The following is a 22522-nucleotide window of genomic DNA, read 5'->3' as shown; positions in this document are numbered from 1 at the left end:
ACTAAAAAACATCCTTCTCTAACTTTCTACACTAGCTGCAGGTTTTTCCTTCCTTTTTCCCTGCATTCTTTATCCTTCACATCTTTAGCTTTCCGCATACCGTTGTTATGAAGGTTATATATAATGTATTGTAAATCGGCACTTCATATAATTATTTATTTTACATACTTATACAATATTAAAGATTATTTATCTAACTATTTATCTAATTGTAGATGATAGGAATTAACGTTTTCCTGAAATGGAAAAAGCAAGAATAATCCCTTTCCTTATAATATAAAACTAATTACGAAATTATTACTCTCAAATGCAAATCTTCAGTCTACATGTATGCAATTTGAATATTTTATTTATGACAATCTCAAAAAGTGTAAAATACTTGTAGTACAAAAATCGATTATTTGAATCTGTGATTTTTCTTTGTTGAGTTATGGAGGACACACAAATCCATCTGGATCAATTCCGTAAAGCCTTTTTAATCAGCCTCTTGGGGAGCTCAAATCGCATACTTCTAGTGATAACTCCAAATCGGAAATCTCGCAAAACTCCCTTCTAGATCGAAATGATTAACTGCACAGTGCCCTTTAGGAAACTGTTAATGAATGAAACAATTAGACTTTGTAGACCTCAAATCTTGACGGCCCTTAAATTGAAAAAAAGTAAAATAAATATTAGACCATTTACCACCAGCTCGAGTGACAACCAATGTAGCTTTTTTTTTTTTTTTTTTTTACTTGATCTCACAATTAATCGTGATTTAAGCATTCGATACAGTTTTTCAGCTGCCCTAAATTAAACCACTAAATCTGATTCAATAAATCCGATTATCAGCCTATCCCTAACCATTTTAATCTTCTTCATTAGCTCCGAACAGCTGGGTACTCGATTACAGTTCTACATTCTGTACTCCTTGACTTTGCAAAATTTAAATTTTTCTATCGCTATTTCACGTCGAAAGAGTCCATTTGGTAATCAGTAACTCCTCAACCAGATTCTTTATCCATTAAGCTGACCTAAATACAAGTACAAGAGAGAGAGAGAGCTAATGTATGTTAAGGAGCTGGCTCATTTGAAGGCACTAGCGTTATAGTGAGATCACTTTAAATATTTATTACCTCCAAAGCACTAGTTGTGCTCTTGTCGCCAAACTGAGTTAATTCTATCGCAAATTTTCGCACCTCATTATGATAATTTTGTCAGAAAAAACTATAAATATAACCACTATTCTAACCCTTCCTACAATCCCCTAGAAATCAATCATTTTTCCAAAAAAAAAATGTTTTAAAAGTAAAGTGAGAAATTAAAAAGGAGTTTAGTTAGCAAAGATAATATTTCTTATTTGATTAAAAATCTTTTGACTCAATTGGGGCTGTAAGGTAATCTCAGCAGTTAAACTTAATGGGTTTATCTTTTCTCTCAATCAAAATTGGCAAAAATTCATTTAAATATGAGAATTTTGGTTTATTAATGAAGTGTTAGAGAGCATTGGATAATCTTACCACTTTGAGAGAAATACTTACGACTGTAACAGACAAAACTACAAGAGAATTAGAGTGGAAGCGACATTCATACTCACCATTGTCTGGAGAATATGGCTAGCCTGTCCAGGCGAAGACACAGTCAAATTGCTCATTTCAAAGCTACATATTTAACTGGATTGTTCAGCCACGTCTCCGCGTATGTTCAAATCTATATTCCAGATTGTTCATATAGCTCGTTTACCGTATTTTATTTAATATTTGTTCGCATTATTTATCTTAATTAGTGTTATCTCTCTTAACTTGATTATATTACGCATCATGTCTCTTCATCATCTCCAATATATTACTCATCACGGCATCTAAAAGATTAACACTTCTAATTTATGTAATTAAATAACTCTTGCTCTAAAAAAAAAAAATAATAATAATAAAAACTACCTAAATCACATCTTGTAGGAATATTTTTTGCTTGAAAACTATAAAGGCATTACTTTACTTTTATCTTATAAGCGCAATTGCTATTCAAATATTAAAGAAATGAATAAAGTTGTTTTTAATTGAAGCGAAACTTGTTGAATATACAGAGAATTAGTTAAACTAAGTTCAACAGTTGAGTTTATCAGGTGATATGCGAGTATCGAACCATTATTATTAACATAGCATTGCCAATGTGTCCTATATCGCCAACTATAACTTCTATTAGCTGATCAAAGAAGTCTCTTGTCACTGCTATTTTGATAGGGTTTGTGTCTTTTGCGAAATAAATTAATTGAATTAATTTCTTAAAGGACTTTGATCTATATTCAAGCGGGATTTAATATTTCAAATGTAATTTTTATAAGAAAACCTTCTCTTACTAACACTAAATAGAAACAATGCAATCCAGGTTATCTTTGGGCTAAAGAATTAAATGTCAAGTATGTAAAGTTTTGTAGGAAGTGAAGTAGGAGGAGCCGTGATCCTTAAAGGAAGTCTACACTTATCGAAATAATATTTATTTTAAGGGACAACCCTTTAGGCTTTTCTTTAAGTATAGGTATATAAAATATTTGTGTGTGTTAGTATGTGAGTGTTAGTCATAGAAAGTAGTGTTTTCGACTGACCACCAATTTCGACGTCGAAACTTTGTCGTACACAGAGTTCTCTGATCACCAACGTCCAACCAATAGAAAGGTTGTGTATTTTGAAAATGTTAACTCTGTTTACTTAGGTCGTATATTGTTGTCGCTTTTCTGTGCACGCTGAACCTCCTAAATAGTTGTGCTTGCCAACACTAACACAATATTGACTAAAGGAACCGCAGCTTCACTCTGTGTCCGTGATCATATGCACACTAACAAATATAAAAGTGTAGTCTAACCACTCAATAGTCTATTCAAACTTTTTCTAAACAAACTTAAAAAAAAAGGTATTTTTACTTTTTTCCAAATTATGAAGAATGAAAAAGACAAATACTACTTAGTTTATTTTGTAACTTTACAGCTGAAGAGGTTTGTGTTCACCACAAAGTGCCAGAATCTAATTTTAAAAAAACAAAGAAACCATCGAAGTCCGAAATAAATTCAAATACATTACACAGGGTGCTCATTTTAAGACGTCTCAAATGCAATTCATATTTAAACGGTTAATCTGGTAGAGGTAAAATTTGTTGCCCGTCACCTCTAGTTTCAGAATATGTGACTTGATTTTAGATTCCTACCCGCATACGCGGCTGACGCGCGACCAAAAGTGAGGGTTTGCAGTTGACCCCCCCATTTTCATATACACAGTTTTAAAGAGTATAAAAAGTTATGAAAGAAACCGGAAACCACAATTCGATATCTTTAAAATTAAAGGTGCTAGGCCATTTCAAAATCTGGTATTTATTAATCATATTTCAATTTTTTAACTTGTTATCAAAGAGAAAGAAGAGCTCGCGATAGGTCATTTTTATGTATTTTTTCATCCCCTTTCTATTAAAAATATTGCCAAGGCAGTAAAACTAGTATTTTTCTTAATATCGGAAAATAAGTTCTTTTCCGAGTGATTTTTCTAAGAAAAATCAAATGTTAAAAGTTTTAGATGTTCTCAAGCATACACAAAACGGGCAAAAAATAATTTTACATCTGTTACAAACAAGAAGGTTTAATAATTATTTGGTAATTTTGGGAGAGTTGCGTTTAATTACAAAAAAAAATGGAAACCTCCTGTCACATATTTAAGTGATATTTAAGTATCTTTCATGTAAAGGATCAAACTTATTCCTTAATTTATCAAATAATGCACTTTACTCAACTTGGGCAGCATGTACTGTGCCTTCAAAGATGCCTGCTCTGGCTCGCAAGCCAGGTTAGCCAGAAGGTTATCAACTGCTCTCTGTATCGGAGGAGTATGAGGTTAGGAATCTAAAATCAAGTCACATATTCTGAAACTAGAGGTGACAGGCAACAAATTTTTCCTCTACCATCAATCGTTTTAACAGAAATGCATTTGAGCCTTCTTAAAATGAACACCCTGTATATAAACAATAAAATACGAGAAATACTGCAGGAATCATCCGTTGACGATAACCATAACAAGTTTGCCCGTTTTCCGTTTTTGAGTTAAGCTAACTACAGGCGGATGGATAAAAACAAAGTTCCACATTAACACAACCAATTTGTGAAACCTATTTCTGTTTATTCAAGTAACCACACTATATGTGTGTCGTAATGTGGTTAGATTCTGCAGATGTGTTGAGAGAAGTCTTGTAATTTTCATACCAAAGTGTTTTACCGTGCCAAAGTTTGATTGGACTAAAAGTTTCCTTTCCCCTTAATAATAAATAAAAGAAAGATGAAAAATTCGGAGTGAGTGAGAGAGAGTATAAAGGGGAAAATTGTGGGTTAAGAGGGGTAAAAATATTGCCAGCACCAATAGATACCTGGAGTGTTGAAGTAGCACAGAAAAGTTGCCTGGAGAACTTCGATTTGACTGATTTGAAGAGTAAATGGCACTCCAGTTAAAGTTGGATAAATGCTTGTTAAAAAAAAGAGCTACTTTTAAATTTAGCTAATTTAGTTAAATTTTCCTCATTTAAAATAAAGTAGCTCTTTTAGAATAAATCAACAATTTCCTTTCCTTATCTCTAAATTTTCATGTGATTCTTTTGAAACTTTAAATTTACATTTTCAATTCATGTTGCTCTTTTCTTTGGAAATTCGGAGTTATTTTTGGGCTGAAAAACACCTCCCCGGAACTATGAGGATGACTTAAATAGAAACTTTAAAAGTTTTCGATTGATATGACAGCTGGGAGTTATCCGCCAGTTTTTTGTCAACTACAAGGACATTTTTTAATGATACCTCAAAGTACAATAGCATCTGAATAGCGACATAAAACTAGCAGACTTGAAGGCAGAGCTTTGCGAAACGTCTAAAGGTTTTTTTTTAAAAAAAAAAAAGCTTCGAAGATTCACAGAAAAAGAAAAAGTTTCGTTGCCGTTATGATTTTATTTCTTCGAAAATCACATAGGTATAATATTTCTGTAACTCCTCACTTGTCTTGTTTGAAAGCAATTTCTTCATTAAGTTGACAGATGCGAGATAAAACTAGTTGAATAGTGATTAAAGTAGCCAAACTGTTCTAAATTCTAAATTTTTCACTCACTCAGAAACTTTTTCAGATGGGCTCTACGTCCAGCTAACGATCTCATGTTGTGGACAGAGGCGGCTAGCTAACTTACTTCAATAGAGTTCCTTTTGATTTCATTAAATAAAATCCACGGACAAGAAACCACTTTTACAATACAACTTAGCTTCGTGGGCCGAATTAAAAATTTAAGTTTTTAAATATATAAATGATACTAAGAAATGACATTCTAAAAGTCGTTCGGGAATTTAAATTATTAGAAGTAACTTTTTTATTCTAGATATCCATCTGTTGAGGACTTATGTTGGGCAACTGATAAAAGCTTCAATTTAATTAGTGCCTGTCTTGGCCAGTTATAGTTAATTAGTGAATGGGTAAACAGGTTTCGGATTATTTACGACAGTGCCTTCCTTGACCAGAATATATCTGTATCGCTTTGGCAGGACGCTTTTCAAATGAGAGTCCAGAGATTATTTCTCCTAGAAATCTTAAAAGAAGCGCCCAGAATATCTTTTCATGGAGCTTGGATCCTAGTTAATGAAGTTCCTATATAAAAACGTAAAGCTATAGAGATTGCTAAGAACTAAATGTTTATAAGAAGGATTTAGTTTGAAAGTAATGGAGAAACCAGTTTTTCCTTTCAGTTGGCCGTATCCGAAGGGGATAAAACCGATAGTGGACAATTTTTCATCTGTAAAACATCCAAATGCCGCAGATCAGAAACATTACCAAGTGAAGATGGTTTAGATAAATAAACATTAAATAAGTAAATTCCAATCTGCAGCCTTTGCATCGAAAAATTAAGCAGAATCATTAGCAATATCTTCAATTCGATTTTGTGAATCATTACCAACAATTTTAGCTTATTTTTTATAAATTATGACTATCGATCGAAGTTCTTGTATTTTACAAAAAGTATTTTCTTTATGTTTCTCTCATGCACGATAGAGGAGTCTCTGTATTTCTATAGTTTCCTAATTAGAGGGCCAAGTGCCGATGCTATCAACTGATCGTACAGTTCTCTTCTACCGGAGAATTATTCATAACATTTGAAAATAGACATTCTAGGCACATCCACAACTAACTCTATAAAAACACGATAGTAGATTAGTTCAACAACTACACTGCTGGAGTTTCCAATATTGAATCTGTATGACAAACAGCAAACTTCTAGGTACGTTTTTTAGCCCAAATGAAATTAAGAGAGAATCATACTGTGATTTATAAAAGATTGAAAAGATATATAATTATATATTAGATTAAATTAAAAATCTATTCCTGGTTATAGTCTGCATCCAGCACTCGTAGGGGTTGATCGTATTTTCAAGCTTCTTTGTCAGGTAAAGAAATAAAAGCCTGATTGAAGTCGCATTAGAATTCAGTAAGTTCAGTGAGCTGTTCGATTACAGTAAGCCTATCAGCACCTCAATAAGCCTTAGTTGTGCGAGATCATCGCTAAGTTTTCTTGTATTTATAAGCATTTTTCAGAATTTTATCCTTGCGAATGATAACGCCAGCTAATATAATTTTTTTTGGCATAAAGTTAATATTTTAAAGGATTAATCATATAATTTTGGCACTCGCAGTCGATTTTAGTTTAGACATACTTTTAGCTATTACTGAAAAACACATTTACAGTACTGGAGAAAAAAAGATTTTCTGTTAGTGCAGTATAATAAGAGAGGTTCAGATTTTCAGTCGGAAAAGACAGCTAAAGATGGCACCACAGAGAAGAGGCCTTTAAAAAAATGAAGACTCTTAAACTTCTTAGAATAGACAATCTAAGTAAAGATTTCTTTCAAAAAAGTGCAGGCCTTTTTGCATATTTGACACTTAGGAATGTACGTTGGAGAATTGAGTGAAATTTAAAAATAAACACTGTTAATAGTAAACAGTAAAAAAAAGTAAGCACTTTTTATTAACACAAATCGCCTAGCTTTCATGATTTAGAAGGAAATAGGTGACAATCTGGATGAATAAGTATTAAAGGTAGATTAATATGATCTGGAAATATTACAAATAATTAGATTAAACGATTGGATCAACAGCCAATAGTCTCTTGGACTCAAAAAGCTTTACACTAATAGCAAGATAAATTCTGCACAATCTTGGCTCCCATGATGCTAAAAAGCGACACAAATCTAATCGATTATTGAAGACTCAATTGATCAGCAATTTTCCACAAATAGGGACACTATTCCTCTAATTGATTCTCTTCTACATGGAATTGCTACATTTACAGTAAAATTTTTAATGATTTCATTTCCCTAATTATTATTCCTTTCTCAAATAAATGTTTTGTTTTTCCTTTATAATCTTAAATAAACATCAGATAAAACCCATTGTTTTATTAATTTAGAAAGAGTCTGAATATTTCTTAAGAACTAGTTCACTTAATCTGTATTCTTGTAGCGTATTTTAAAGGAAAGATACTTTCTTACCTTGCCAGAACATAGTAGACCCAGCTGGTGTATACAGAGGAGAAACTGGAATGGCTGCCATCCCTATAAAGAGATAAGCAAAGGAATATTTAGATAAATATTTCTATTTTTTTTTTTTTTTTTTATAATAAGAAAGTTCCTATTTACTTGAAACAATTTTTTATTTTTTGATTTTATTATTATTTTGGAACAACAGCGGATCTCCCATTTCTCTAATCTTCTTCTTTTTTTTTTTTCTTTTTGGAGTTAAGCTCTTGCTTGGTTAGGTACACATCTGAGGTATATTGATAATCCAAAAAAATAATTATAATAATTTAATGAGAAAACACGTAAAATAAAAGAAAAAAAATGGAACAAGTAACATTAAAGCATCTAGTTTTTTTCTAGAAGATAATTTCGAAGTTCAAAAAGAGATTTAAATGTTGGGAATAGATGTAATTTACAACAAATTTATCAATTATGTTATTTGATTATTAAAATAGTCGTATATTTGGTTGTATCAATGTGATCTGTAACAGATTTTGAAAAATGATCGGAGAGATTCGAAGCGTTGTTATTAAAAGACAAAAAAAGAAGAATTTTAAAAAGTATAAAAGGTTAAAAAAAAAGAACCAATGAAATTGGCTATTCACTCAGTTTACAGAAAGATCATAATCCTAAATATTTATTGTTAAAATTTATTGATCCCGGAAATTTTGGCGAAATTGTGAATAAAGATTAAATTGCATTATTCTGTTGATGGATGGTGGATGTATTAGTTTTAATCTGTTTAAAAATTATTACGTAATAAAACTTGTAATATGAAAATTTATTTCTGTCATATTTTATGGATATATCCAATCAAAAAACAGTTTTTCCCTAACAAATAAACTAATAAAAACTTAACGTTGGTAATAACAATTTACCTCTCTATGAACAACGAAAGTCGTATAAATATCCACGCTTTTGTTGGCGGTTCTCTTTCTCTTTTTTAACAACAAACGGAAAAAACAGATTTTTTATAACAATAAAATACATATTAATAAATTCTATAGCTTTGTGATATCTATTTCTATTACTCTCAACAAATACAAAATTATTTTAAAATCTTCCACCATTGAAATATGAGATTTATTCTGATATAAAAATCAGTAAAACATTTATTGGTGGTACTTCCTTATTTTAATCTATTGTGAGAATAATTCTCGTGGAGTTCACAAAACTAAATTTTCTGCAAATCCCAAATTTAGCAAGAAAAAAGAAAAAAGTAGATTGAAATTAAGCTATTTGGTGAAAAAATACTAAATCTAGCATTCATTTGACCGATCTTTTATTAGAGGTGGAATATTTTTATTATAGGAGAATAACGCATTATTGTTAATATGAAGTGCAATGGTAAATATTTGTAGAGCAGTTTTGAATGTACGAGTATTATTTAGAAATATAGCAGTTCGGAGGGGAGCCCAATTTCATATCTATCCCCAAAAATGAATTTTTCCCTAAAAATCTTTTACATATCATTAAAGGTTTTCATCGCCAATACATTCACTTAAAATGATAAGAAGTCAAAAGGAATTTCTTTGCGAGACACTTTCCAGATAATCGATTAAAAAACGATAGTTCTACTCTTTTCAAAGGTGGCTCCTCAGATACAGAGAGCAGTTGATAACCTCCTGGCTAACCTAAATAAATTAAGGAATAAGTTTGATCCTTTACATGAGAGATATTGATCACTTAAATATGTGACAGGAGGTTTCCAATTTTTTTGGTAATTAAACGCAACCCTACCAAAATTAACAAATAATTATTAAACCTTCTTGTTTTGTAACAGATGTAAAATTATTTTTTAGCCTTTCTGTGTATACTTGAGAACATTTAAAGCACTTAACATTTGATTTTTCTAAGAAAAATCACTCAGAAATCAACTTATTTCCCGATATTAAGAAAAAATACTAGCTTTACTGCCTTGGCAATATTTTTAGTAGAAAGGGGATGAAAAAATACATAAAAATGACCTATCGCGTGCTCTTCTTTCTCTTTGATAACAAGTTAAAAAATTGAAATATGATGAATAAATACCAGATTTTGAAATGGCCTAGCACCTTTAATTTTGAAGATATCGAATTGTGGTTTCCGGTTTCTTTCATAACTTTGCATACTCTTTAAAAATGTGTTTATGAAAATGGGGGTCAACAGCGAACTCGCGTACGCAATGTAAAATGTAAACTGGAATTTTTATATAAGACCACTTATTTTATAAACCTTTATAAATATATATTTAAAATAACCATAATAATTTCACTTTGAACAACATCATTTTGTAATTTATTAAATTTAATCTGAAATTTAATATTGTATAATACTGAAAAGGAATACTGTATAGCGCGTAATGCCACCTACGGGAGCTTAGCTAATTCCTCTAATACAACAAACTGCAAAATAATGAATTTCCTGCAAGGGATAACTGTAATCAGAAAAGAGCTTTTATAAAATAAAGTTTATTAAAACCAAAATGAATAATTATGCAAATTATTTCAAAAAAAAATTACAGTATATTATTGATGAGACTGTGCAGATACTTTTTTTTGGAGGTTATTGGATATATTTAAATTCTGTTTCTAGACGATAATGCAATTACTCTCCAAATCATCCTAATATGTATTAAAATACATTTATTTTAATTATTAATAAAATAATTATAATTAGAGTAAAACTTCCAATTGACTGGTCGAGAACAAAATCTTATTTTAGGATCCCCGCAAATTTCAAGTACCTGCTGGAGCAGCTACTGTTCCGTCCCACCAGGGTAGTTCGGCAGTGGGTCCCAGCTCACTGTGGACTACAAGGTAACGAAGCCGACAAACTTGCAAAACTGGGTGCCCAAAAGGTACAGCCCGAAAACGCGATTAAGTACCTTACAGCAAAGAAGAATATTAAGGGTCACATGTTGGGAAAACTACAAGAAATGCTGAAAGGAAAAGCGGAGGGCAAAATCTGGAGCTCATTGTTAAATCCGGCAGATCGTGTTTCCACAAACCTTCCACGTTTGTTCAGAGGTGGCGTTGTTTCGGATGAAAACGGGCCATGACTAATTTACAGTCCCATTTACATCGCATTGGTGTTGCTGGATCACCAATATGCCCGTTATGCAGATTAGAAATTATGACTGCCTCGCATTTAGACGACTGCATATCTCTGCAGGATGTACGAAGCAGCAACTGCTGCAAATCTGATTTATATTGGGCTGCACGCAGTCGCATGGCCGAAGTAGCCAGCGACCATGGATGGCGTAGGATAAAAAAAAAAAAAATCCAACTTTCTACAATGGCCTTGCATTCTCACAAATGCAACAGTATAACTATATACACACATGTTTTTTGTATCCCTGAACGTTTTTAGCCTTTTATCTATTGATAGAGGTTGATTAATCAATTAGGTCGAAAGAATTTGACTTGCAACTATGTTTCCATCTCACATTACTTCGATTCAACATTACATTGCTGCATGGCAAATTCTTTAGACCTAAGTGTTTAATCAGCATCTAATGTTGGGATGGATGTCCAAAACTAGTCAGAGAAGAAAAAAACATGCGTATGGCGACGTTTAACATCAACGATATTATACATCACTTCAGCCCTAATCACATGTTCAAATTATTTTAAAAAAAATGTTTTTTTAGAAATTGAAGTTATTTCTCAGCAAGATTTTGAAACTGATTGCTCTGAAATAACATTTTAGGTTATATAACTGTAATATTCCGCCTTAAGCTGAATTTCTGCCATTTCCAAAAAAAAAAATAAAAATAGTTTTGATCTTTATTAGTGCAAGTGCAGTTTGTGAAAAGAAAAATAAGAGAAAATCTCATGATCATTTTCTAAAAAAGAAGTAGAAAGCTGAAGAATCGTTTATATAATGTGTCTATTAACCAAATTTCAAGAACAATTTATTCTTCTACTATTTTCCATTGAAAAATGGTGCTTTTTATCGTAATCACGCTAAAACCACAGAAATAAATGCAGGAAAAATCATTGATATAGAAAGGAAGCATTGTTAAGGATGCTTAGTCCAGATCAGGAAACACGATTCCTGCTACCAAGCAAAAGAAAGACGAAACTGCTCTCAGTGAGTGATTTTTGAAAATCAAATGTTACTAACTTTAAAGCAGGTGATGTTGACACAATAACCTGAAAATATAAGAAAGGAAAATAACCAAAATGGAGATAAATGTTTTTCTACCGTGACAAAACAAAAAACTGGTAATGGTAAAAGGCTTTTAAAAATAAATATCTTTTAATACTTTGTACACAAATTCCCCTTGAATGGTTCAATGTTGAATCTGTTGACAGAGGAGGAAAAATAACTGTGGCGAACAGTTGTTGTTAAATCTGCATATTCAAGTTAACCGTTAGAGTACAAAAAAAAAAAATCTTCGTAACTATTTGTCAAAGTTCATTTGTTCAATAATTTTCCTTTTTGTTCAATTTATTGCATTTTCTTTTGTTCTGTGTTCATTTCCCATTGAACGCATCTGAACGATTATTGATTAACATTAAACACATTTTATGAGGCTTTATTGAATAGTCTTTCATGCACACCGTCTTAGTCCGCCTTAATTTTTTGGCTTTCGCTTTTACGCCCAATATTTCTGCCCAGCTAGCCACGTTTACTTATATCTATGTGAACTCAATGATATGAGTAATTATGTGCAACTCCTATTTAGCGACCAAGTTTCTTAAATTTTAAATCTAACCATCCTAAACCAACACAACTTTGGAAGTCACTTGCCATCTTTACAGCCTCACGGTAGGCAATACTTCATTATCTTCTTACCTTAATGAAATCTCGCTATCATGTTCCTCTCTTTTAGTTATACTGACTCAAGAACACACTCATATTTATTACTCGGATTAATTAAATAATTAATTGATACTGGAGAAGTTGTTGCCTTCATACCAAAAGGATGCTGTAAATACTAGTATCAAGTATCAAAATTTTCCTTGTATATCATTTTTGCGCGAATGAGCTCTTCTTTTTTAATTTGCAAGTAAGGGTGATCTCCTATCGATTCCCTTATTGATATGAGCCTCAAACCGTGTGATTTAAATCTCAAGCTACCTAACTACAACAACTCTTTTATTCAAAGGCTACCCCTTGAACCATGTTCGTTTGGCTTAACATTGTAACAAATTCTCTTTCTACGTCCTTATTCAAGACTGGGTCTTCCAACCATTTATTTATATTAAAATAAATTTCCAATATCTATTTTGCTCTTTTGACAAACCAAACATTGTAATTACTCTATTGCATCTGTCTCGTCACTTTATTGTCATTACCAAAATTCCCTTATAAGTCCCGTTATATTTGTATATATATAGCTGTTCTCCAGTTCTGGCTCTTAGTTTTCTGTAACTCAACCAAATTTTTATAAATTTAATAATAATTATAAATGTTGTTATCGTTGTTGTTCTTGTTTTTATGGCACTGTATTTCAATTATCTAAATTGTTTTGTCTTGTTTTATCTGTAATATCCACGCCCTGAAGAAGGCAATATATTTGTCGAAACGTTGGAAAAAAGACGAGTTGTTTTTGTTTCTGGACCGATTCCTCGCTAATTTGAATCCTTAATATTAGAAAGTAAATTATACCAAAAAGATTCTTCAGAGAGAACCAGTTCATACCCTCTCCTAGAAATAGTTCTATTACATTTTTCTGAATAAATATGGCAGACCAAGATATAAAGTAAACCAGAATAAAGTAAGGCAGAATAAAGTAAACCAAGATATGTACGATTAGCCTTCCATGATTAAAGTAAATCATTGAAGAGTTTTTTGAGGAAAATCTTAAAAACTAAACAAATTATTTAGTAAAGTGGTACATTTTTATTTGACTGATTCTTAAAAAGCTCATTGTGGCATCCTTTGATGGTATGCGATTTATCAGTTTTCACCTTTCTGAACTTTATTGGTTTTTAATATAAACATTTGGTAAAAACCACTTTATCGAACCTCAAAAGAGTAAAAAACAAGCACGATTACCATAATAAAGTATGAAATCTAATAATGCATCATCTCTTGTAGAATTAGAAAAGCATAAAAAATCGATATAATATCGTTTTAAGGATGGATAGTTGCTTGAAAACTAAAATTATTGATTACTTCTAAGAATTTAATTTCTGCTTGAGGCGCTCATTTTTCATCCTATATCTTCATATACAAGGTCTTCCCTTCATACTGGTAATAACTTAGATAATATGTTTGCCGAGTTTAATAATAACTAACAAATTAATAATAAAATAGGAAAGTGTCTACAGGATGAGGTCTAAAAACTGGTTTTTCCTGTCTAAAAATGCATAAATCTTTAAAAAGCGGCATTACAAAATGGAAGTTGACGTCTCAATAGGTTTACTTTTGTTTAATAAACCAGTTGAAAGCAACTGCGGTACTATAGCCCTAGGCAGAATTACACTCAATAGGTATTCTACTTTTTTTTCAATGCATTAGAGCTAAGGTCTTAGGGCCACCTGTGCCCCCGACAGCGCGAGGTCACTCTCTCTCCATTAGTGGGGCTTCTAACGGGAAAATTTACTCAAAAATCTCTTCCACATCTGCCTGCTAGATAATTTCAAGATTCATGCTCCTAAGGAAGGTTTTTTTACCATTTCCTTCTGCCTCTATAATTATTCATAATTTGATATAAAGTTAAAGCAGCAAAATCAAGCCTCAATGTGTATATTTTTAAGGTGTATTACGCTGCTCAATTTTGGGTCCCCAGCGTTTTGAGATATTAGAAAAATTCCTGGGATATTTGTTCGAAAAATTGTTCTCATTTCCTTCAACTATCTCAGCTTTGATCATTGGAACTGAGCTATAACAAATCTACAGTTACGCACTTTGTCTTCATTGCAAATTATGCCTAAAGATTTCTGTCTCTCACTGATGATCGCCTTTCCAAAATTTTAGCCTATTAAGTAAAGTAATCGCAAATTTTTTCAGGCTGGGCTTAACGTCCAACTACCTTTTTAGATGTCGTAGACGTGGGCGAAAGCTCATACTTTACTATAGACTACTTTTTCTAACAAATAAAAAGTAGTCATGCGCGGGATTCGAACTGGGGATATCACACTAACAAAGCCACGCTCTTGACCACTAGACCGAAATCCGCTCCTTTGTAGCAGTAAAAACCAACTTTGGAACAAAAAGGGTGCAAAAAATGTACTCATTGATGTTTACTCCGTCGACAGTAGGTCATGAATTGTATCTAAATTTTGTGGAACTGTTGACGAAGATTAATCTATTGAACAGAATTTATCTATTGATAAAACAGATTAGCTTGAGGGTCTGTGAATCACACGATGAACGCTAAGCGGTTTGTGCATTATGGTGCACTGCTTGAGGCTATAGTTAAGCTCAGTGTATTTAAAGTTGACTCTACACAGATTTGACTGTCAGATCTGAGAGGAGTTCAAAGGCGTCACGGTAGCCGAGCAGTTAGAGGCGAAGCCCTCAAAGCTAAAATGTATTGTGGCACTGGATTCGATTTCCAGTCTGGGTTTGGATTTTATTTATTGACTAATAAAAGATGTAATAATAATATTAATAATAATACTTTATTAACAAAATTGAAGAAATATTAAAAAGAAATTTATAAATATTTTACGTCATGGATTGAAATCCGTCCGCCAGAAGTAAACATGCACATCATACCATAAAAATGTAAACAGTTATAAAAAGCATAGACAGAAAAATAAAAAAGTAGAGACAAACTGGTGCGAAAATAAAATACATTCCTTTGATTTTAAATGAATTAAATAAAAGAGAAATTTAAATACGCTATTAAGCGAAAAGAAAAAAGTGAATACATAAATGAAGAGAAACCAAAAAAGGCTAGTGCTTAAAGCAGAATGAAAGAAATTAATTTGGTAATGATTAAAGAGTTGTACAAATTGATTGCGGCAATGCCATGGATGACGAGCAAAAGATATAAGAGGTTTACAATTAAAAAATACAACTGAGATCTTGATAAGAAGCGACGACCAAGCCAAAGAAGAAATCTCGTTTAGAATCGAACATTCAGCCACAAAGTGGAAAATGTCCTCCTTGGCTCCAGAATTGCACAATGAACAGACATGTACATCTCCGTCATACCATGGAGTGTAGTTCAGGAATAGCAGCTCTCCTCGCAAACTAAACAACCAGCGAAGCTCAATCAAACTTAACGAGTTAGCTGTACTACCAATAAAACTAAAGAGCGGGACGGTATGATCGAGCTCTTTGTATAAAAGAATCCTGGCGGAAGACTGGGCAGACCCGAAGATTAGCACTAATTGCTGGTAGGAGCTTAGAGATACTAGATCGCCACTGCGAAACATTCTCCAAGGAAAGATCGAACTCCAAGTTATATTTTTCGAAAAGGGATTTCCATTAAAGAAACCAAGAGGCGTTTTTAATTATTACTTCGGATGCTGTTATACGAGAAAAACGGGAAATTGGGAGTCTGAGAGTAAAAATAAAAATCAAATCAACTGAGTTCTCCAGGTACAACATAAAATTAGGGGGGGGGGGGGTACAATAAGGGAGCGCAAACAGTTTCTTGATAAAATAACACTCGACCTTCTGCAGCTCCTCATAACGCTGAAAACCCCACACTTGGCAGGCATAACAAAGAATCTAGCGACTAACAGTTTGAATTTGGAGCGAAGAGGAACCAAATTCTGAGAAATGAAATTATCCCAAATTCTATTGATCTTCCCCGGCTTCGCCACCCAAGATTTTTCCTTTAGATGGCCAGCCAATGAGAGCCTGGGGATCAAGAAGATATGAAAGGTGTAGAACCGATTTTATTTACAGTGAAGTGCAATTTTCTAGTCGTTTTCTGTGAAAATGTTCTTAAATACTTGGAAGGAAATTGAAGAAAAGTCATTAAATAATTAAATAGCCTCACAATTTTCCCTTCAATACAACCAATTAGGCCTAACAAATCTGGAGAGATATGATTTCATTTTCAATAAAAATTGATAACAGCAAGTTTGTTATCTTAATGAGCCTATCTTAAGGGGATCTTTAGCAACCTTGCCACCAAGAATCTCATTACCTTTTAGTAGCTACTCAACCAGGGTACATTTTACATTACAGCCTACAGCTGAAAATATATATTCAGCACAACCAGCCGCACCATGCAATATCCAATTCATTAAACGGTGAAATTAAGAAATAAACTAGGGGCACCTTAAAAGATAATTTCGCCGACCACAAAAATATTGTTGGAAAAAGATGCGCCGGGATTATTGGGAAAATAGATACAATATTTCCTTCTTTTTCTTTTTTTCATCCGGTTGGAAGTAACTTTCCCTGACTTTTTTCCGCAACTTCTCTCTCTATTTCTCAACACACACACACACACACTCTGTAGAAACTCCCTATTTCTACGTTAGCCATTGCTAAGGATCATTATCGCTGTACTGGTGTGGAAGTCCAGGGGTTTGGGCGAACCAGCTTCTCTACTTTCCATTTGATGATAGAATAAATAGGAAAAGTTTCTACGCCATTATTTGACTGATGATGGAACTGTCGGATGTCATTCAGTATTTTTTTTTTTTTTTAACTTTTAACGATCTAACATTAATTTCCCATTCTGTTTTATTTCCAATATCATTAAGGTTTCTTTTTAATTCTTCTTTTAGTTATAAGAACCGAACTGTTCAGGTGATTTTATAAAACGTGATTTTCAGTTTAAGGTCCAATTGATTTCAACAATAATATTAGAATAAAAAAGCTACACTGAAGATACAATCATGAGGGAGGAGAAAGAGAAATTAAGAGAAATACTTCCAAGAGAAAGAGGAAGCGAGCAACAATTTTTTCTTCCCAATGTTGTTAAAGGAGAGTGATTATCAGAGGAGAGCAAGCCCTCCATCCCAAACCGCACATCAAGACAATTTAGAGAGTTATAAAGGGTCACTACATTCAAGATGCCCTACTATAAGGTTCAGATAAATTTATACAACTGGCGAATCAGGAATTTCTTTTTGAATATTTTATTGACGCAAATTGGTCTAAAGCAGTCTTTCTTAAAGTGAGCGATAAAGCCCCCCCTTGTGGGTACTGGTGGCCATTCAGAGGGGAGGTAAAGGGCCCAGAGAAAATTGGGGGGGGGGGGGGTAGTTGAAGCGGTTTAAACTAAAATCAAAAACCTACCTACTACAACTACATCGAATATTTCTGTTGTTTTTTTATTTCATGTTTTCGTTAATTTTGGCTACAAAATCCAATCATGCAGCTGTACCCTGGATTGTGGTCAACGGTTTATAATAGTATTCCCTTCGTCGTATTTGTGTGAACGTGGATTTAGTGCTGTGCCAAAACTGCTAACTAGAAACGAGAAATAGTTTGAATGTTACCGAACGTGGTAACTTACTGCTGTTTTTTTGAGTATATTAGAGCCTGATATTAACAAACCTGTTTAAAATCATCTGATTCATCCTTCACATTAGATTAGTTTTAAAATTTAAATTGAAATGTTTGTTTTAATTTGAATAAATGTTTTTCTAAATATTATTTATAAAGTAGCGTTTTATTGCTCTCATTAGAACAGTCTCGTTTAAAATGTAAGTTTGAACTCAGAAACAGGATAAGACACATATGGCACCTTATAATTAAGTTAAAGTAATGATTGCGATTGTGCTTTTTAAGATGGGGTAAAGTTAAAAATTTTCGGGGGTCGCTAGGAAATAATTGATACTCAAAATGGGGGGGGCGGTAGAGGAAATAAGTATGCGAACTTCCGCTCTGAAGTAAAAATTCTTAATTTTAAATTTTTACTGCCCTTTCAAACAATCTGATCTCAGAATTTATTTTTCAATGACTTCATACAAATTTGTAACTACAGATACAACTTGTAATTCGAGTAACTAAAATATTAATATATGAGGAGTTACCATCCATTAGTGACTCTCCAGCAAATGAGTCAGTTTCTGGCTTTCAATATTGAGTAAATTGCGTGGCATGCCATCTTAGTCGACGATTGAGACTAGAATAAATAGGAAATAGGAAAGAATCAAGATACGCGGTTGAATACTTTTGAATTTCCACAGTATGCTCATAAGCAAAACTCGATCTAATACTTATGTAAATTCAAGAAAGGTATACGAGTAATTCTGCTATCACTCTAGAGAAAGAGTGATGAGATTGTTATATTGTGCGTAGAGTAATAGTTGCAGAATTCAAACTGATGGTTAGATTAGACAGCTAGTGAAGTAAAATTAGGATTGTGAGTTATTTAAAAAGGTTTTGTCCATCGGTGTAAAAAGGATGTAAGTCTACAAGGTTTAGCTGTCATTTTCATTGTTAGGAAAGTATGTAGTTTGGACATTAGAATTGTATTTTGATGTAAGAAAGAGTGCAACTAATTTTGGGAGGTCAGACCAGATTTTAGAAGAGGTTAAGTCAAAACCCAGTGCATTTCCTGTATACCCAGTTGTATGAAAAGAACTTCACAGACATGGTGTTAGCAGGTACAGAAAGCTAAAGTGGAAGCGAAAAGGAAAAAGGTTGACGAGTTTAGGCGCTACATTGGTTACAAAAAAAAATGACCGGAAGAAGTGGAGGAAGATTAAATAAAACTAATATTGCTTTAAAGTTTATTATTTAATCATGAAATAAATATTAAAAAATTTTTTTAATAAAAACTATTGAAATAAACTATTATTAACTTTAATATTTATATAATATATCTCCTTTCTCGAAGAGAGAAAATAATGAAAAATACAAACTTGACGGGCACACCGACGGCTTAAATCCTTCCGAAAGATATAAACGGATTTCTCTAAACCACTGCGCTACTTACGGTAACGATCTCTTAACGAGAACACGAGATTTTCATACAATATATTTTAGAAGCCGAGGAAATCCGAGAGATTATCGTGTATACACCATTAAATTTCAAATATCAGATTACGACCGGAAAATTGTTCAGAAAACTAAATATTCTATTCTTCACTAAAATAATAACTTTAATTCTGTTTTCCAACTAATATTCTCCTAATTTCTTTAGATCTAAACAAATTTTCATTAATTTATTAAATTAAAACTGTCCGGTAGATCATCTGATCTGCTGAACATCAAAAAATGCACGAAAAAGCGAAACGTTGAAAAACACCCAACTTTTATTTTGTTTTTCTCTTTTTCTATAAAAGATAATATTTCCAAATTTTCATTAAAATAAACAGCAAATTTTCGTTTACGAGTTTAATTTATTTTGCAAATACTCCGATTTAATAGAGATGTAGACAAGATGATATAGAAAAAAAATTAAATAAATAGAAATAGATTCTCGAATACATATATCCATGAATCCCAAGTTTACCTACATATTATAAAAAATAGACAACACATTATCCACTTTAATAAGTCTTTATTAAAAAGTTTTAGATCTGTCAGAGATTATGTAAGTATTATAAAACAGAAACTGAAAGACGAAATCACACTACAGAACATAGACCAACTGATAGCTCTGACCCAAACCAAAACTAACTTCGAACAAAATTAATTTAGATTTAACAATATCTTTTTCACACCTACTGTAAGAGACAAAGACTTAGAATCGGGATATTCAGAAAGCTCACAAAGAATGCAAGAACAATAAAATTATATATTAAATAATTGATAAAAAAAAAGGCATACCTTGTTTAAATAACATAAATGTTCATCAGCATCTCAATAGATCACCAGTCCAACAGCACATGACACTTGACACTATTTAAAATAATTCGCAATATCCTTCGCACTAAAACTGTATATCAAGCACTAAGTATAATTTAAACTCTATTTTTTTTCCCCACTTAACACGCACTAATATTCACTTTAAAAAATCACGTTAATAAAGAGACATCACTAACGAGTTAACTTTGGCCTCCATAAACTGGCCAGGCCGATCAGCTGGTAAATTAAGATTATCTAAGTAGAGTGGCTAATTTTATTTTTATTTTAATATTTTTTTATTTTGTTCATAATCAACAAAATTTAAATGTAATTAATGAATATGTAATTTGCGAATTAGGGATTTTATTTCATCCATTTATATTAAAGTCGACTTTAAAATATCAAAGCAGATTTAATTAAATTAATGCAATTTTTTTCTTTCAGCTTAAGATTTTGTATTATAAGTCGCTAATCATATTTTACTTTAGTAAGTTGCAAATGTAAAATAAAGATAACAAAAATTGGCCACTCTGCTTAGATTACTGTAGTTTACCAGCTGATCAGTCAGGCCAGTTACCGGCGGCCATCTTTAACTCGTTATAGTGTCTCCTTATTACCATGACTTTTATAGTGAATATTAGTGTTGTAAAAGTGAAGTTATATTTTATAAATTGTGATTAAGTTATAGTTAGTGCGTGATATACAGTTTTAGTACAAATAGTGTTGTGAATTATTTTAACTTGTGTCAAGTGTCGAAGTGCTATTGGACTGGAGATCTATCGAGTTGCTGATGGACTTATATATTCTTCAAAAAAGGTAAGACTTTGATATCAATTATTTAATTTTAAATTTTAATTATATTTTCATTATTCTTGCATGGAAATAGCATGTTATCATTTAATTATTACTTAAAAAATTAATCTTTGTGCTACGTCTTGACCTCGTTGAGTGTTGGTTAATTCATTAAATTTGAATACTACACAAACTATTTAAATTGATTTCTAAACTATTGTATTTTGATGTATTCTTTATTCTTTACTTTTTAGTCGACTATAAGTTCAAAATTAGTATCCTTTGTTTCACCAAATTGACATTCGGAATGGATTTCAATTTCATTTTAATGCATTCTTTAAAATTTCCTTTTTAAACAACTATGGGTTTAAAATTAGCTTTCAATATTTTCCCAAATCGTTCAGTTTTCATATCAGTTTCTTTCAAGTGCAATGGTTGTGAAAATACAACATGCATATTGTTAGAAGATTGTGTTGTTTGATTTATACAACACAGAATCTATTTGATTTTGTGGGTTTCTGATGAAGGAATGGACTTTCATTGAATTATTTTTTTTGTAATGTCTTCTTGTTCAGCCAGTTGTTTGTTCAGTCGTTTACTGACCGATGTCTATAAGTCGGAGATGGTTTTGTTAAAGTCGTGTTGTCATCTTTTATTAATGACATTGTGTCGTAATAAGTAGCTAGCATCTTTATACTAGGTTTAGGTCTGTCCATATAGTAGAAATTGAAGTGTTTAGGATTACTGCTCTTTGAGGCAGGCTCGCGAAACTTGTCGGCGATTACTATAACTGTTATTCAATCTTACCCAGAAAGTCAGCTTTTGCAAAAATGATTTGAATAGTATAATTAAGAGCGTAAGTCTAGCTAATTTTGTAAAGAAGTCCAGCGTGTCAAAATTGCCAAATACATCAGCTAAACCAGGAACTATAGCTGCTGTGTACTTTCTGTTTTCTACTTCATGCACGATATGTTCATTTACTCGCTTAACTTGAAGTTAATGATAAATATTTTGACCTGAACTCGATTTGGGGAGATGGTATATTGTGTGTGACAAAAAGAATGTGACGGTAGGAGTTGGTACAAAACCTTCTGGAGTTTAAGTTATTAAAGGATTTCTATGTATTGTTGATGGTGTTGCATACTTTTTTCTTTTGCGTAGAATTCATAATTAGTAATTTTAATGTAATCTGGATTCGGGACCTCCAAGGCAAGAAAAATATCCACTTAGGGAAATGTGGGCACATTTGGTGTACTCCTCGTAGGTTACATCAGCTCTGTATTATCCAATATTTGTGGTGAGCAAAGACTTCAAAGATTCGCGAATTAAGTTTCAAGTTGGGGCTGCCAAATATTAGGAATCCTTTGCGAGCACAAAGGTACACATTCCGTAAGAAAGTAGAACGGCGTTTTTTCCCTCATGGCCATTTTGCATTTAGCAATTCCGCAGCTTGACCCACAATAGTTGGCAGGTTCTCGAAACATGAGAAGATGCTTCCTCAAGAAGTAATGCCCTAATGAGGTC

General features: G+C 32.4%; 1 protein-coding gene and 1 long non-coding RNA gene across 9 annotated transcripts in view; one reads left to right on the top strand and one right to left on the bottom strand.

Moving 5' to 3' along the window:
* Window positions 1-22522, top strand: part of caps (capricious) — an 810649-nt gene that overhangs the window by 517464 nt on the left and 270663 nt on the right. Inside the window, exon 1 of one of the 8 annotated variants that reach the window (XM_074132383.1) lies at window positions 20816-21022. The exons of the other annotated variants lie outside the window; for them this stretch is intronic. The gene's annotated coding sequence lies outside the window, so the exon portion shown is untranslated. Of the gene's footprint in view, window positions 1-20815; window positions 21023-22522 lie in introns of those variants that run through there. 8 annotated transcript variants of the gene reach the window in all.
* LOC141456420 (uncharacterized) lies at window positions 369-20526 on the bottom strand. The gene is made up of 4 exons (XR_012459753.1): window positions 20189-20526; window positions 7532-7594; window positions 1577-1840; window positions 369-643 (listed from the first exon to the last, which is right to left on the bottom strand). It is a non-coding gene; the product is annotated as an uncharacterized lncRNA (long non-coding RNA).

The sequence above is a fragment of the Rhodnius prolixus genome, unplaced genomic scaffold (assembly GCF_049639745.1).
Source record: "Rhodnius prolixus isolate KJV_2025 unplaced genomic scaffold, Rpr scaffold_4, whole genome shotgun sequence".
Taxonomy (NCBI): Eukaryota; Metazoa; Arthropoda; class Insecta; order Hemiptera; family Reduviidae; genus Rhodnius; species Rhodnius prolixus.
The sequence above is the reverse complement of the archived record's forward strand: the minus strand, read 5'-3'. Positions and strand labels throughout refer to the sequence as shown.